The sequence below is a fragment of the Lolium perenne genome, chromosome 4, assembly GCF_019359855.2.
Source record: "Lolium perenne isolate Kyuss_39 chromosome 4, Kyuss_2.0, whole genome shotgun sequence".
NCBI lineage: Eukaryota > Viridiplantae > Streptophyta > Magnoliopsida > Poales > Poaceae > Lolium > Lolium perenne.
In genome coordinates this window covers 3,755,899-3,770,202 of record NC_067247.2, presented here as the reverse complement: position 1 = coordinate 3,770,202, position 14,304 = coordinate 3,755,899, and the positions used below count along the sequence as shown (strand labels likewise).

Here is a 14,304-nt window from a genome sequence, read left to right as displayed (position 1 = left end):
TTGGTTGTAGTGTGTTGTCTCCTGTGTGTGCTTTGTGACACCACAAAGCAGCCGATTTTGGTGCATAGATATGAAACTGTCATGTAGAGAAAATCTTGCAATAAAAGTTCTCTAATCTGTGGCTGGTGGCTATTTTTCTGGTCCTAATTTTTTTGTTACATATTAACTTGTTTGCTTGACTTTTTTTTGGTTTGTTTGGAAAACATGAAGTACCTGTGTATTGTAGTTTGTGACTCTGTTGTTGTGCAGTCTATCTTTCTTGTGAAAGTAGTACAGAAGTGCCGAATACTTGATACATGTCTTGCTGTGATCAAATTGATGTGTAAAACTTCATGATTGTTCTTTATATTATTATTGCTGCACCCAAGATTCAGTGCACACCCATTGATGTTGCTCTACTGACCCATTACCTATTAATCTCACTTTATCGCCTGATGCGTGCGATGCTTGCTGGCCTTGTTTTTTTCCGACTCGGCGTGTTAAGGTGAGTTATTCCGGTGTCTCATGTCCATGCACTTTGCGCGGCGGAACGCTTCAAGCACCGCCGTCCACGACATTGGTGGATCCATTATCTCCCTTCGCCCTGAAGCCGACTACTTCGACTTCAAGACTGCTGAATCCGTCCAGAACTGGCGGAAAAAGTGGTTCTACATCAGGGACGAAAAGGTTGAGGGGCAAAAATATGGACTCGCCCCTTTCGACCCGACCAAAAAGGTGGTAAAGCTGAGGTCCTAGGACCAAAAACCTTCGTCGACTGAACTTGAAGAGACGGAGCCGCTGATTGCCTGGATCCATGCTTTGCAACATACAAAGTTGAAGGAAGTCTCGGGTCTCCAACTAATGTCACTGGTCATCCGCCGTCGAGTCCAGCACCTTCAGGCGAGGATTTCTGCAATGTGGTCTTACAGTGGGAAGGATGACAAAACAAGGATCTCCAAGAAAGATTACTCCACCAACGAGGTCGAGAAGACTATCCGATCCTTCACCAGGCTCACCCAAAAAGATGAAATCCCATCTGCCTGTCGGGTGAAGCCCTTCGACAAAAAACATCCACCACCCGCAGTAAGTTGTCGTGTCCTCCTATTATTTTGTCGACTTGTTTCGTACTTTACCTCCTTGTTCATTTCTTGATGAATTGTGGCTGTAGGACCAAAACCACCTTCGCTGCTACCCCCCCCCCCCCCCCCCCTTGCCTGAGGGGGGCGAAGTATCCGAGGCTTCCGCGGACCATGAAGGAGAAGCGGAAACTTTGGCGACTGAAGAGAAACTAATCGAGGAAGATTTTTCAGCCGAATCTTCCCATTCGGTGACTTCGCTCCCTTCCGCGCACTCACAAGGTGAAGCTGCGCAGAAGCAGAAAAGGAAGCGACCCGATACTGACAAGGACTCTGAAGCATCGAGTACCTCTCAGCCACAACTTGTCCAACCAATAAGGTCGATTCCTCCTCCCCAACTGAACCTATTCGAGTTGGCTGAAGACATCAGCTCGTAAGTTTCTTCTGCTTTAAACCATTGCCATCATTCTGTTTGTACTTTTGTGACTTTGCTAATTTTGAAAAAGGGATGAGGATGAATCTCCAAATTCTCCTACTGTCGGGGAGCCAAAATTTTGGAGGTTCCTGCCTCAACGCCGATGAAACCGATGAGTCCACGAGAGCAAACCGTGGACTCATCCATTCCCAAGGACCATGCAGCTAGCCCTGAAGCTCCTCCCAAGAAGAAGAGTAAGAAGGGTGATGCCAACAAGGGCATTGTCGTTGCCTATTCGACGGTATTCCAGAGGAGGAATCCTCATGGAGGGAAGAAGAAGTAGGGGCCATTGGGCGGAGAGTCCTCGGGACGGTGGTACGCGATTTACCCAGCTTCGGAACACCAGCTCGAGGACAGGGCCTACTGCTGCTTGTCTGGAATTATCTGGGCGCTTTCGCGTGATTACAATGAGTTGTGGTTGTCTCGTCTCTACCTCCATATCTGCCCTAAGGGCTCCCAGGATCCGGCTTATATAGGCGCCCGGATCTAGGGTTCTATGGAGAGTCCTACCCGGAATACAAGTTGCCTAACTACGGATCCACCTATGCCTAACTTGTCGTCATGGATCCGGCTTCCTTCATGGGCCTTAACGGATCTGACTCCTGGCATAGACCTCCAAGGATCCGGCTACCTCCATGGGCCTCCAAGGATCCGGCTACCTCAGTAGGTCGGTTCGGATCCGGCTACCTCAGTAGGGCGGTTGGGATCCTGCTCCTTATTCCTGGGCTGGACATCTTCCATCTTGATCAACATCAACTGGGCCACCCGATGGGCCATATGCCATCATCACCATCTGTGGGCCACCCGGGCTTGCCGGAATCGGACCATGTCAATGGTATACCTATGAAGTATATCCACAACAGTAGCCCCCGGAGTTCTCCGAGATTCACCGTTCTTCCGTCCAGCTCAGCTTGCGCATGTATCTTCATCCTTTAGCTGGAACGAATAATAGAGAATCTTGAAGGACTCCAAACCTCATATCTCCAACCAAGTATTGGTAGGAAACTTCATGATCCAATGGTCAGATTCTTCGGAGATTCCATCCAACGGTCACTTCACGTAATCTTCGGTATGGATCCGACTAGCCAAATGTAGGTTCAGATCCGGCTACCAAAAATTGAGGTTCGGATCCGGCTACCAAAAATTAGGTGCGGATCCGGCTACTAAAAATTAAGGTACAGATCCGGCTACAAAAAATATAGGTGCGGATCCGGCCACCAAAAATTAGGTGCAGATCCGGCTACCAAAAATTCAGGTGCGGATCCGACTACCAAAATTGAGGTGCGGATCCGACTACCAAAATGTAGGTGCGGATCCGGCTACCAAAATTGAGGTGCGGATCCGACTACCAAAATATAGGTATGAATCCGACTAGTTAGCTAGATTTTCGCCATATTTGAAAAATTTCTCGACATCACCATATGTAGCCCCCGAGCGTTGAGTCGGCTTGCTCCAAGGAGACTCGATGCTCAAAAATGTAGCCCCCTAGCGTCAAGGTGGAAATTTTTCGGTTTGTTGCTCCAAAGAGAACTTCATCGATGTAGCCCCCGAGCGCCAAGGTGAATTTACTTCAAAATCTGGTTTGGAGCTCTTAGAGTAGCTTTATCTTTATATGTAACTTAGGAATAGCGTAAATCCAAAGCATCTAGGTGGAAATTTTCAGCACTGATACTCGAAAGGAAACACACTTTTCACCTAAGATCAAATCGCAGCCCCGAGGGTTGGTTCCGGCTAAGCATAGCGGAATCAAGACTCAAGATGCTTTTCCAGCTGTGCACACCATGGATCCGCCTAACCTTCTCTCATATGGATCCGGCTAGCTTCCCCCGGGCTTCGCGCAAGTGCTAGGCCTGCTTGAAAACACCTTAGTTCGAGGACTGTTGAAGGTCCAAGCGTCATGTACCTGATACATAAACATAAGCATAAAAACACATTTGTATTAAATTGTTTCTTTGATTATGTTCAACGAACAAATGTAAGGCGGAACAAAAACGGCCTTTGAACAAATGTTTTAAAGCTGAAACTATGCAGCAGTTGAACAATATAAAACTGTCAAGGCGGAAACAACTCGACTATCTTGAACAGCTAATGCAATTTATATGTTTTAAGCAAGTGTTGGTTTATCCGTTCTTCTGGTTTATATGCTTGACTTTTCGCGAGATGACAAACTTTAAGCACAGAACATCTGCTGAGGCGATATCGCTTAATAGCAAAACAATCAAGAACCTCAGAAACAGAGGCTGGCTTTAAGTACCAAAATATCAGTACTAAGGAATCCACACATAAAACAACAGAAAACGTGTAGGCCAGAAAACTTAAGCTAACGCCCGAAGGCGGAATTTTTGCAGCGTACTAGAGCCTTAAGCAGCAAAAATAGTACAAAGTTTTTCACGAGCGCGAGGCAAATCGTGGAAAAGATATGACCAACAACGAAAGCGGTAAAAGACTCAGGATATGAGTGAACCAATCTTAATCTCATGATCATAAAATTTTAAAATATTAAATATAAATAGGGACTTAGCTGTTTGGAGCGGAGTCAACGTCGGTCGTGGCGGTTTTTCTTCGGCGCTCCATCGAGCCGGTGCGAGATTGATTATCGCGGTGGTCCTGTAGGTGCCGATCCGATCACCAAAATATAGGTGCGGATCCGGCTACCAACAATTAGGTGCGGATCCACCTACCAAAATTTAGGTGTGGATCCGACTTCCAAAAATTTAGGTGCGGATCCACCTACCAAAATTTTGGTATGGATCCGGCTAAAAAAATATAGGTGCGGACCCGACTACCAAAAACGTAGGCGTGGATCCGACAACCAAAAATATAGGTGTGGATCCGACTACCAAAAACGTAGGCGCGGATCCGGCAACCAAAAATATAGGTGCGGATCCGACTATCAAAAACGTAGGCGCGGGTCCGGCAACCAAAAATAAGTATGGATCCGGCTACCAAAAATATAGGTGCGGATCCAACTATGAAAACCAGGATTTGAAATTTTCAGATCTAAGGCGGAGTCTTCCTTAGGAAGGTCCAGAAACTCAGATCGAATCTTTGCAGCTACGTCCAGCTCAGCGGCGGTCATAGCTGCAGTATTTACCAGTGCGTTTCCGTCGGAATAGACGGTCTCGCCGATGAAGATGTGTATCCCGTCGATTGGGATGATGAAGAACTTGATGGGGTTTGTCCTAGCTGGAATCCAGAACTCGTTCGGAGGGACGATCGGAAAGTTGCCGGCGTACAAGACACGCTCCACAGCGATGGTGTCGTCAAAGCTTCCCACGGCGGAACCCTCCCGGTTCCGGCCTCCAGACGCCACTGGCCCCACGGTGGGCGCCAACTGTCGTTGCCTATTTGACGGTACTCCAGTGGAGGGATCCTCATGGAGGTAAGAAGAAGTAGGGGCCATTGGGCGGAGAGTCCTTGGGACGGTGGTACGCGATTTACCCAGCTTCGGAACACCTGCTCGAGGACAGGGCCTACTGCTGCTTGTCTGGAATTATCTGGGCGTTTTCGCGTGGTTACAATGAGTTGTGGTTGTCTCGTCTCTACCTCCAGATCTGCCCTAAGGGCTCCCAGGATCCGGCTTATATAGGCGCCCGGATCCAGGGTTCTATGGAGATTCCTACCCGGAATACAAGTTGCCTAACTACGGAATATTACATTGCCGTGTACGTCAAGGATCCACCTATGCCTAACTTGTCGTCATGGATCAGGCTTCCTTCATGGGCCTTCACGGATCTGACTGCTGGCATAGACCTCCAAGGATCTGGCTACCTCCATGGGCCTCCAAGGATCTGGCTACCTCAGTAGGTCGGCTCGGATCCGGCTACCTCAGTAGGCCGGTTGGGATCCGGCTCCTTGTTCCTGGGCTGGACATCTTCCATCTTGATCAACAGCAATTGGGCCGCCCGATGGGCCATATGCCATCACCACCATCTGTGGGCCACCCGGGCTTGCCGGAATCGGACCATGTCAATGGTATACCTATGAAGTATATCCACAACAGGCATCAAGATAGCGGAGAACCCGACGGTCCCCTCTACGGACGACGTAAGTTCTTTCCTGTTCTTTATTTAACTCTCTTTCTGTAACATCCGATGTCTTTGCTGACTTCTAATCTTCACAGCCGATAATGCGCGAAATGGTGGACATGGCCACTCGCTGTATCAATTTCTGAGACAGAGCTTCCCACCTCGAAGGTACTCACTCATGATAAAACTCTGGTACTGTAAGATATAATTTTCTTGATTCAAAAAGATCATTTGGTTATTGTAGTTGCGCCGCAAAACTCGGAGGAGATTCGAGAAGATGCTATGAAGCGTGCCGAAGCTCTTGAAGCAAAGCTAGAAGCCGCTGAAAAAGCACTCGAAGAGGCCCGAGCCAAGGCCAAATCCGAGGAAGAGCGATGCACTAGTAGAAAAAGGGGGCTTCAGTCCCGGTTCATAATGGGCTTTAGTCCCGATTTCGCAACCGGGATTAAATATGCGAGACTAAAGGCCCCCCTTTAGTCCCGGTTGCTTACGAACCGGGACTAAAGGCCCATCCACGTGGGCTGCGGACGTGTGTCGGGGTGGAATACCTTTATTTCCGGTTGGTGTGACCAACCGGGACTAAAGGTCTCTGCAGGTTTAGGGTTTAAACCCCTAAATCTGGTTTTATTTTGTTGTGTTTTCATTTCTTTTATATTTTATTTTGTGTTTTATTTTAATTTCAAAGAAGTTTCAGTACACATATTCTACGCTAGTATATACACATTACACGTTGATGCATATGAATATATAATTCCAAACAAGTTTGAAATTTCAAACAAGAAGAATTCAAGAGGAATATATAATATTCAATCTCGGGTGACCATATACAACTTCAAACAAGTTTTCATATACAATTTACGGCATTAGAAGTTCTTTGTCCTCGTGATAGTGTTGTCCATTAGGATGGAGGACGTCCCTCATCAAAAATCCCGCTAATTCCTGTTGAATTGGTCGGAAGCGAGCTTCTGGACTAAGCTTCTCCCGCAAGTCACTCCTCCGCAAGTTGATATCCTGAGCCCTCCGCTCAGAGGTGTGTCCCCAGATGAACTCACAAACATAGTATCCACATAGATTGGTCCCCTGTGGCTGAGTTGGAACATTAGCTAACCTTCTAAATGTTAGCTGATCTTTGAATTCACCGGTTACTTTATTTTTGAACCGTTTCCAAACCCTGCAGGGCAAAGAAATTAAATGAACAAGGGAGTTATTAGTTACTTGATATCAGAAAATGAACGAAAGAGGCCGATATAGTGCGCAAATGATTAAAAATAATAACTTTTGCAGCATTGCTCTTATGTCGGACCAATGCTTTGGGTCCATATTCAGAGAGTCCATGACTTCAGCTCTGGAGTTGTCAAATTGAATTATTAGCAGAAAGTGAAACTTGCGGACACGTTACATGCATAGTCATGCATAACTCATCGATTAGACATAACATGGAGTAAACAAAAGTGAATGTGCACAAGACAGAAACACTCACCTAAAATGGTAAGGAAATAGAATTTCACTTTTGAGTTCCTGCTTTGTAAGAAACTTGTACAGGTCTCTCTCCACGTCTTGGGGTGATTTTGTAACACATTTCTCCTATAAATGATCCTAGACTACCCTCTCAACCAGGCCACCTGAGAGGGGCAAATGAATCTGGTTCGTCCAATCAGAACGCTACAGTAACTTTCCAATCCCACTCTTCACCACAGCCGTCGGATGCGGTAAATTTTTTCTCACTCTTTTTTTGTCTAAATTGGTCCATGACAGATGGGGCCTCGTGGGCGTGGGGTCAGCCAGCAGAGTCCGCGAGGTCGCTCGCTCAGGTCTCCTTTCTCCCTTCATTTTTCTGTGCGCGTGGTGGTGGGTGAAAAGTGAAACCCTAGATCGGCCCCGTCTCCTCTCTCTCGTCTCCGCCTCCCCACTCCCGCTCTGAGCCGCCTCCCGCTCCTCTCTCCTGCTCCTCTCCTCTCTCCAGCTCCGGCGCAGGAAGAGCGGCGCTCGAGCGACCGCGGCGGATGGATGCGGGGGCAGTCGGTAACAGGGAGCGTGGTCTGCGGCGGCGGCTGGGCGTCTCTCCCTGGCTCCCCAATCCCGTCTCTCCTCCTCCGCCCCTCTCTCCCCGCCCCAGCCCCATGTGAGGCCGGAGAGGGAAATCCCAGGCCGGAGGAGGGTGGAGGCGAACGGATGGAGCGGGATGGTTGTTCCCTTCTTCTTCCATGCTGATTCAGGGCATCCACGCCCGCTTGTTTGGTCGCCATCTTTCTGGGGCTGGTGAAAAGGTAGATCGCTCTCCCCTCCTGGCTCCCCAATCCACGCCCCCTCCTCTCGTCCCCAGTCCCGCCTCTCCTCCCAGGGACGGCCTCTCTCCCCCGCTCTAGCCCCATGTGAGGCCGGAGAGTGCACTCCCAGGCTGGACGAGGGTGGAGGCGAGCGAATGCCCCATCGCCGGCGGCCGCCCCGCGCATCCTCCTGCCGGAGGCGCCACCATCGCTCGTCGTTTTCCGAGAGCTCGCCTGCGCATTTGAGCAGCGAGCAGACGGGGCCGGACGGGACGGCCGCCGTGGTAGACGAGAGGAAGCGCTGCAGGAGAGGGTCCCGGAGGAGGGGCGGCGCCGCCTGTGGAGTTGCTGGCTCAACAGATTTTTTTGGTTTACATCGTTGTGCCTTTTCTTTGCATCTAGCAGCGGGTCTGGTTGGGGTAAAGTGGTAAACACACGAAGGAGATAAGCAACCAGACATTGTTGTTGGTACCAGCAGTAATTTCTGCCCCTCTCTATTTTATTTTTAGGTGGCCATTATGCTATGTTAAAAAGAGTGTCACATATGCCCTGCAACTGTTTGTGTTCATGTTTGAATGGTGGAAAGAACATTTTTCTAGAAAAGTTAACTCTCATCCAATGGAGAAAATCATCATATTGTGTTAAAAGAAGTGCCACATATGCTTTTCAATTGTTTGTGTTCCTTGTTAATGCAGAAAGAATATTTGTGCAGAAATGCACAGTACTGAAGAATTCATTGGCAACCAGAAAATGAAGCTAGGAAGTACGTCAAGCAGCTTATTGACGCCAATGATTATTGCCATACCAAAGGAGTCTATCATAGAGGTCTGAAGGTCCGTTCTGGATAAGAGATGCATGCGTCACTTTCTTTTCTCTCATTCTCTAATTGCATTTTCTCATGCTTGACAATTCTAATCTGCTTTTGTAGCCTGAAAACCTGCTTCTTGATTCACATGGGAACTTAAAAGTTCCAGTTTCGGACTTTTTCCTAGAAACGTGATAAAGAGATTCCATTTGCTGACAATGCCTACTTATATTTTACTGTGTTGACTGAGAGTTCTTAATTTTTGGGAATTCCAGGGAGTAGGCCTCTTCACACAACTGTGGCATGGAAAATTACATTGCTCCTGAGGTATGTGACGCTTCTTCTGTTTTTAGCTTAAACATGAAGTCGCTACTGATGTATGAAATGTATGAAGGAAAATGGGAAGTACATGCAGTATTTGGTACATTAATATTATATGTTGTTCATGTATGTTTGACTGAAGCTACTGAAGTTGCTTCATGGTTTATGGATAAATGATTATAAAAAATAAAACTTGCTGAGTAAATTTGAATCTTCTGATAAAGAACCATTCCTTTGTATGTGGCCGCCGTGGTAGACGAGAGGAAGCGCTGCAGGAGAGGGTCCCGGAGGAGGGGCGGCGGCGCCTGTGGAGTTGCTGGCTCAACAGATTTTTTTGGTTTACATCGTTGTGCCTTTTCTTTGCATCTAGCAGCGGGTCTGGTTGGGGTAAAGTGGTAAACACACGAAGGAGATAAGCAACCAGACATTGTTGTTGGTACCGGCAGTAATTTCTGCCCCTCTCTATTTTATTTTTAGGTGGCCATTATGCTATGTTAAAAAAGAGTGTCACATATGCCCTGCAACTGTTTGTGTTCATGTTTGAATGGTGGAAAGAACATTTTTCTAGAAAAGTTAACTCTCATCCAATGGAGAAACTCATCATATTGTGTTAAAAGAAGTGCCACATGAGCTTTTCAATTGTTTGTGTTCCTTGTTAATGCAGAAAGAATATTTGTGCAGAAATGCACAGTACTGAAGAATTCATTGGCAACCAGAAAATGAAGCTAGGAAGTACGTCAAGCAGCTTATTGACGCCAATGATTATTGCCATACCAAAGGAGTCTATCATAGAGGTCTGAAGGTCCGTTCTGGATAAGAGATGCATGCGTCACTTTCTTTTCTCTCATTCTCTAATTGCATTTTCTCATGCTTGACAATTCTAATCTGCTTTTGTAGCCTGAAAACCTGCTTCTTGATTCACATGGGAACTTAAAAGTTCCAGTTTCGGACTTTTTCCTAGAAACGTGATAAAGAGATTCCATTTGCTGACAATGCCTTCTTATATTTTACTGTGTTGACTGAGAGTTCTTAATTTTTGGGAATTCCAGGGAGTAGGCCTCTTCACACAACTGTGGCATGGAAAATTACATTGCTCCTGAGGTATGTGACGCTTCTTCTGTTTTTAGCTTAAACATGAAGTCGCTACTGATGTATGAAATGTATGAAGGAAAATGGGAAGTACATGCAGTATTTGGTACATTAATATTATATGTTGTTCATGTATGTTTGACTGAAGCTACTGAAGTTGCTTCATGGTTTATGGATAAATGATTATAAAAAATAAAACTTGCTGAGTAAATTTGAATCTTCTGATAAAGAACCATTCCTTTGTATGTTATAAATAGGTTCTAAAAGCGGTCTTGGTCAAAAGTGTAGTTCCATAAGTAGCTTTAAACCATTTATAGTGGATCGGAGGGAGTACCATATTTAGTACAATAAAATTGACCCTCGTATCATTAGGATTTTGGTTCCATGATGATAGGTAAGGTTTTGAAATTTAATGTCCTCTTCTCCTTTTCAGGTCCCTGAGTTGGTTAATGTTGATTTTGCTCAGGCACGGTCCATCTTAGGGATCAACGAGAGGTGGCTCAAGCGATACGGGATGGCGGCGAGCAGCGGCGACCGCAGCGGACGGTGCAGCAGACTGGACATGCTTTAGAAATCACGGTCAAGACAACACGTCTTGGGGAGTGGTGCGCCTGTCAAGCGACAGCGTCTGATTCCTACACAACAAGGTGAGCTTTTCCCAAATCCTCTTTCTTTATATCTCTCTCTTTCCATCAAGCTTGTGCGATGTGCTATACTTTCTCATCATTTATTAGATAATTGTTGGCACTTTCAAGGACCCATTACACCTCCCTGTGGAATTACTTGATATGTTGTGCAGCGTGAGACCCATTACACCCCCTGTGGACTCATTACACTTTCGAGGGCCTCATATAGTGTTGTGAGCCTTCCCAGTGGCCTCCTTTTTAGTCTATTGATTTGAGGCTACTGCTACCTACCGTGTAGTTTCATGCCTACTAGAAGGACCCCGCGCGCTTTGCTGCGCCGTCCTTTGTTGTACATGTTTTTATTTTTTCGTGGCCGGTGACTATGTGCTTATAACAGCGGTCCTCAACTAAAATAAGATAATGCAATCCTCAAGTAAAAAGATATGGAACAAATAATATAGATCAAGGACAAAGAAAATAGCTTCACTGTAACCATAAAAACCAGAAGCTCATTGAGGAGCCTCCCAACACACGAGGCGCATCCAAAACTTGAGACAAACCGTCCACCGATGACTCCACTACCACATTGAAAAATAGAACCAGCAAAGGAGGTAATAATAGATAGTCATAGTCTGAAATGTTAATTTTGATGCATAGCTAAAATGGTTATTCAATCTAGAAGTCAACAATGTCGTCAAAATCTCTGACTGCATTAATTAAACTGAAGATGAAAAGTATAGACAGCAGTTCAAGGACAGTGTGAGACACAATCAGGATATCAACTTAACAGTACACTATTTATGTTGCATCATTACTACCAAGAGGCAAGATCATACGTAGAAGTTAAGTATTTGACTAAAAAACATGCTAAATTAAATGCAAGAGTTCATTTTTCTATTTAATGAGAGAATAACATCAGGTCATTTAATCCTTACATGAGAAGATGATCAGTATCACAAAAACAAATGAAAAGCATGCATCCACCATTGCAATTTTCTTAATTTAAATTTATTTGGTATGTTACAGATAAGTTTTTTCCCATCTGAGATAGAACTATTGTGAATCACGTGGAAGGAAAGAGAAAAAACAATTTCAGGTTAAGAAGTAAGAAGGTAGGACAAAGATATTTCCATGTGAAATACCCTTTATATGTTAGTGGTGAAACCATGACATCAACTTTTTTATTCATGCTCCTGGTATAGAAAAGGGAAAATTCTCCAAAAAGATGACAAGCCATCCCATGTACTGTCAAATAGAACTGACCTCTGAGAGTAACTTTGGAAACTATCACTTTGCTTAACAATTCGTTCTGCATCCGCCAACATTCCTTGGAAAGCAAATATTAACCAACCTAGAAAGTCATTATCTCAGGTAGAAGCCTTTCAGAGTTATATCAGTTTCTGAACTTTGATTGATGCAATATAAAATAGAGACGATGGCCATTATCGTTTGAATTGGAGAAAAAAATGCGTAAAACTCTCACAATCTGAAGTAAATATGAGCATAGCATCCTGAAGCCTCTCAAACGCCACTTACGTACCAAACCATGACCATCTGATATTTGTTCAGGTTACATGGAAGGCACTCAGTACAGAAGTGGTCGCACTGGAATCCAATGCCCACTTTTCTCAAGTTGATATGAAATTATATAGATTATTATAAGTAGAACTCGACATGTATAAATGCAGCACATTCATGAAATTTACTGCATTGATGGCATAATTGGGCACACTTTCAATTTTGTTCACCTAACAATAGCTAATGGCCTCAAAGTCGTAAACAGTAATCAATTGATAAAAAAAATCAACCCACACAATTCTGACTTGTTCAAGACTTCTTTTTTTCTTATATTGTTTTCAGGACTGTCACTCAAGTCTTAGGATTTGACAACATTATTTCTGGCTGTTAGATTGTACAACATATTTGTTATGGATTGTGACATCCACATAATAGTGGATTCAGGTACACTAGCAACTACTCTTTTTGTCATCTATTATGATTTAGTTGAGACTGAGGTCAACATATATGCTGGAAAAGGACAACTTTGCATGTATTAACTTCTGGACTATTGTAATGTGCGTCATCAGCCAGAGAAGGCGGGGATCCGTGGATGCCAGTGAGGGAAGCAGCTTGGCTCGGGCCGACCATGGCGCTAGCGTTGCAACTCGCCGCCATCCTCCTTCGTCTCCCATCCACAGCTGGCTCCAACCCCTCCTCTGATGTGGTGCTATGAGAGCAAGAAAAAGAGCAGACATGCTCTGTATCTACATCCAGCGTCCACACAGCCAGATAATGGTACTGCTCTGAATAATTCTCTTTTTGTTTAGAGCTACGGTGATGCATGTAAGTATGTTATCTTAAATTATCTGCTTGTGTTAATTGAAAAAATTATGTTCCTTGCTTACATTTTCAATGCAAACTTGTTGGTGGTTTGTCCATTCTGCTGTTTGAAAATTCAAAGCACTCCATATTAATGCATTCTCTATCTTCTGATGTGTCGGCTATTAAACTAAGCAACGACATATGTACTACACATGCTTCTGGCATAGCGTGATTAAAACATAGGTTAATGCCGTACTAGCTGAGCCGCATCAATGTGTGACTGCAAGAACCTTTGAATTGCCCCAACTTCTAACTCTTTGACCCTTTTGATAGAACATGTTTGTTAATGTGCAATGTCTCCATTCCAGGTTATAGATTTTGCTTTCAAACTTTTGTCCTTCAAATGTATTTCCTTTTCTCCAACCGCTTTTGATCATTGGAAACTACTACAGGATGTAATTGTGTGCATGGAGCTCGCTGATCTGTGGTTCTTGTGCAACAAAGACCCTTCAGTTAGGTTATAAAATCCTTAATTATTGGAGCCATTCATATGCATGTATCATGCATGTATCAACGAATGAAGGAAGAAGATTTTCTTGTATTACTTTATGACTTTTTGTCTTTGATCATTGAATGGCACACGCATATGCTGATGTATAATGCTTGTTCTGGTATATATTTGTTCTTTGGACACATTGCACATAGAGATGAATCTCTTATTGCATGATTCTTTGAATGTGTGTGTGTGTGTGTGGTTATGATATATTGAGCATTTCTGTTATATACTTATATTATTGTTTCCTCCCAGCTTCAGAAAGTCTATCCTGTTTTGTTATTTTTTCCCAGTTTACAAATGATAATGCATAAGGTTCAGCGAGCTCAAGCAGCAAGCAGCCAATACGAGAAGACTTAGTAGTTCATCTTTGTCTTAAGATGCCACAACCAGCTGCTATGGTTTTTAAAAGGACACCATTCTCTGCAACTCTGCAAAGTAATCTGGACAGACTTTGCTGAGTTTGGATGGAAACAGATGAAGCGATGAGAAATTAGAATACTTTATTTTGTGGCAATCTTTGTGAATTTGGTACGTTTCCCCATGCCTAATCAGATTTTGTTATTCAGGTCTTTGGGCTTATGTGTTTTTCTGCGAGGACTATCATGTTGCTCTGGCTGGATTTCCATACTTTATGTGTAGTGAATCTCAACATCATCTCATTTAAGTGCCAAAGTAACTTATTATTGACTTATGAACATGGAGCAGCCAATTAGTGTAAAACTTATGGTTTGATTAATGTCCCGCTTTGCCTTTGCGCTGG

The 14,304-nt window shown here is 44.5% G+C and overlaps 1 long non-coding RNA gene across 1 annotated transcript; it reads left to right on the top strand.

The window, feature by feature from the left end:
- The first annotated feature begins 10,453 nt into the window (after window positions 1–10,453).
- On the top strand, window positions 10,454–13,624 carry LOC127349376 (uncharacterized). Its single transcript, XR_007880224.2, has 4 exons — window positions 10,454–10,687; window positions 12,527–12,628; window positions 12,754–12,961; window positions 13,441–13,624. It is a non-coding gene; the product is annotated as an uncharacterized lncRNA (long non-coding RNA).
- The last annotated feature ends 680 nt before the right edge of the window (window positions 13,625–14,304 follow it).